The 3,918-nt window shown below is 38.4% G+C and overlaps 1 protein-coding gene across 5 annotated transcripts in view; it reads right to left on the bottom strand.

The window, feature by feature from the left end:
• Positions 1 to 3,918, bottom strand: part of grm3 (glutamate receptor, metabotropic 3) — a 39,942-nt gene that overhangs the window by 35,839 nt on the left and 185 nt on the right. The gene's annotated exons all lie outside the window — the stretch shown is intronic.

The following is a 3,918-nucleotide window of genomic DNA, read 5'->3' as shown; positions in this document are numbered from 1 at the left end:
ATATATATATATATATATATATATATATATATATATATATATATATATATATAATGTACATAGACCGTATAAAACATTACAGATTAAAGCCGGTATGTATATAATTTAAAGATTTTTTACTTTTGGGCCCCTGGTGGAAGACAACACTGGTCGGCAACATTGTGATGACTGGGCTGAACAAACACAGACTGCACCTGTTTTTTAATAGAATTGTGACTATAATCTACAAACTACATATTCTACGAATAAAAAATCATGTTGTCTGATTAATTTGAAAGATGCAGTTTCTCGATGTAGTGGCTTGAAGCTAAGTAGACTTTTCATTATGCGACCATAGTACTACATAAAAACACGGGGTGGAATTAATATTGCAAAAGTACTTTTAGACTTACATGAGAAGTAAAAAGAAAATATGCAGTGAATTGATAGAAAATATTTTTAACAAACTTACAGCTACACTACGTAGTTTCTGTCTCCCCATGAGGAATTCGAAGTAATGACAACAAAACTGTCCTCATGATACAAGCCACTCCTCCCCCACGCAGTTTCTAGTAGCCAAGGAAGACATGGACGATTAAGTTTCTGCGCGCAGAAGTCGACAGACGACACCACACTTCTGAACATAGCCATTCTGAGAAATACAGAGAGTTGTGTGGAGCTGATAGTCTTCATTAGCTTTGTATGACTTATTTGGCAATGGCTTGAATGTAAGGAGGGTTCATTAATAACACAAAATCACCCCATAAAGCTTTAAAGTTTGTAAAAACAAATGTACATCTAAATTTTACCCACATGGGTGATATTGCAATTAGTAGCAGAAGAAGACAACTTTGGAATCAATTAAGATAACGTTTGTTGTATGTAAGTCGTTTGATCCACTACATAGTTTTATCTGGATGATATTGTATGTCAGTCCTTCATTGGCCATGCATCCTTCTTCGTCAGATCAAGATGTGTGAACCAAAGCACTACCAGTAGCCCCATCTGAGAAATGCAAAAAATGTTGTTGGGCTGTTTTCACACCACTGACTACTATTACTGTAACTACTCCACTCAACATTTGACATATCAACCCTCTGTAAGCGTGAAAAGTAAAAGGTTTTGTTCTTCTGGCAGCATGGTGGCTCTGGTCAGCTGGATTTGGATGCTCAGTACTTACTGTATTTTTGAGACGCTCATATTTTTACCAACAAATGGGTAAACACACTTCCAGCCCAGTCCTAATGCAAATTATGAAAGCATAACATATGTCAGAGTGCCTTTCATAGTGTATCGATAAAGAGCAGAGAAGTAGATGCAGGTAGGGTTTCATACATTATTATGAATTTTTGAATGTTATTTTTAAATTTGAAAACTGCAACTGACTTGAATTCTAGCTTGACCCAGCTGTTTATCACTGTGCTCCATAAACAATAAAACAACAAACTTTTTACAGGTACTTTTCAGGCTTATAGGGGTGAAGTGTTGCTGCCTTGAACATAAATTGTGTGGCTTTTACATACAATTTTTTTTCACAGTATTACCCCTTAACGGACAGTATTTTTTACTTCTTTAACTTTAACTCTAGGCTCCGGATTTACATGTGGGCAGTGTGTCGACTGTAGTCAATAAGACACCAATAAACTTAACTTAATGTGCAATGTTGAAACGGATCATCAGAGTTATATTTATGAAGCACATTACTAAACTGATAAAAATCAATCATAGGAAACTATCAGGAAAACCATCATCCACAATTTTGTAAAATCAGCACTGCTTATGCTTTTAAATTATATGTCACATCACACGCTTACATTGACACATAAGTCGTCACATATCTAATAAAAGTAGAGGACGTTGCTGTTGCAGGGGCTTCTTTTTCCTATTCACTGAGCTAGTACACAGCTAACGATGACATTCTGTACTGCATGCAGTCCAGTGAGCGGTGCTGTGTGGAACCTACAAGGCCACTTGTACAGACATAGACTACACACAAAAACAAACACACACACACACACACACACACACACACACAAGCACGTACGTACATGCAAAAAGATACACTAACACATTCACACAGAAATGCTGAAATTCAAGACCATCTATACACTTGTCCGCTGAATTGCACATGGATGCACATTCTCCTAACACACATACACACACACACATTTATAAAGAATCATGTAAGCATGTCTTCAAAGTTTAACAAGGCCATCAAATGCCCACCCACACTTGCGACCCCCTCCTACACCGTGTTTGACCCTCCAATGCACACGAACACACAAAACCTCACCAATGTTCCAACTGTACAAGTGGGAATATTAAATGAAATTAACTGAAGTTACACATAATTACACAACAGGTGCACACACTTGGGCATCAACACATGAAATCTGCATATACACACAAACACATTCCAATGTATCAGGAAAGCAAAAAGTCAGGGGAAAATAAACATAATGTAATAACATTTCAAGAATATGAGTGAGTGAGTTGACCCCACCCCTAAATATAAGAAAAATCATCTAAATCCAGTTATCACAAAATACCTATATTCTATACTGCCACACAACAAATGCATTAATATTAGCAATATTTGTATATCTACTATGGGACCAAGCCTCAAAGATATCTGGCGGTACAGGCGCGGCCCACCCCTCCTGAGTAAATGTTTGTTCTTTCGCTCCTCTCTAATAGAGCATACAAAGGATAAGAGTTATTTTAAGTTATAGACATAATAAGTAATTACCACTGAAGGAAATTGCACCACGATTTTGTAAAATCTTTTGACATACAATTATAGTAATAGTTTTCAATCCAAACCTGTCACTCTAATAAAACAGGATCATGATGTTTTTCTTGTCGGCTGCGTGCCATTTCAGAAAAGTTTCTACCTTTTGATCGAGGAAAAGACAAACAAGGTGCGTTAACACCAAGCCAGTTAATTACAGGCTGATCAGCACATCAATGACTATACTTCATCATGGCTGATGTTTGCTAGGAAATATTGTGTCTTAACAATATCTAAAGTGTGTATCCAATTAATGCCAATGTGATCACCGTGGGGAAACATGGCACTAAAGCATAACTAAATGTCTGTTTATGTTTAGGAAATTAACAGGTAAGGTCACTTTTAGCTCTCTGGTGAGTGTTATGGAGACACCTGCTCTGCAGGAGTACAGTCCACAGGCCTTAATTTAGTGCTGGTTTATGGAATTCAGACATGTAATTTGCAGTTAGAGTGTAAGGTAAAACCATTTTGGTGAGGTGAGAAGTTCTATTCCATCTTAAAGCTTGTCGGTTAAAAATGAAATTAAACTGCTGGTGCGTCAATAGCAGCATTTGTCCAAAGTCTGTGTACATGTGATGTGAATATAGACATTTTGGTCCTGCTGCACCTGTACAGGTCTACGCGAGTATCCTCTGGCGGAAGGTGTGGAGTGGATGTTGAGGAGCAAAGTGAAAGTCAATCCACTGACAGTGACCACATAGGTTTATCAGATCCACCTGTATGCCTGTTTCCAGAGACGCACTACCCGTCCCTATTCTGCCAGAAACCTAAAGCCGCGGGACATGCCTTGTTGCGGTCTGTCTGAACCCAAATAACTTCTCCACGTAGCGTTAAATACGCAGCTGCAGATAGGCTACTCTTTGTTTCACCTTCTGTATCTTTATCATGCATCTGCTGCAGAGATTAGCAGCTAATGCTTTTTTCTTTGTCACACCCGTGATCAGTGCATCTGCTTACAATAAATACATAAGAACCACATGTATGCAGTGCAGCTGGGTGTTTAAATCCTGCGCAAAGTTCAAAGCAAATTGTTCCCCACCGTAAGATTGGCTGAAGCGCGCTCGAACGGTCCCGGACTGACAATTTTTCTCTGCACTCTGTCGCCTAATATGAAATCTAACACTGCAACACATTTGCCCGCCAGAAAG

This window comes from Etheostoma cragini, chromosome 8, assembly GCF_013103735.1.
Source record: "Etheostoma cragini isolate CJK2018 chromosome 8, CSU_Ecrag_1.0, whole genome shotgun sequence".
Taxonomy (NCBI): Eukaryota; Metazoa; Chordata; class Actinopteri; order Perciformes; family Percidae; genus Etheostoma; species Etheostoma cragini.
Note: the sequence above shows the minus strand (reverse complement) of the source record. Positions and strands in the feature narration are given on the sequence as shown.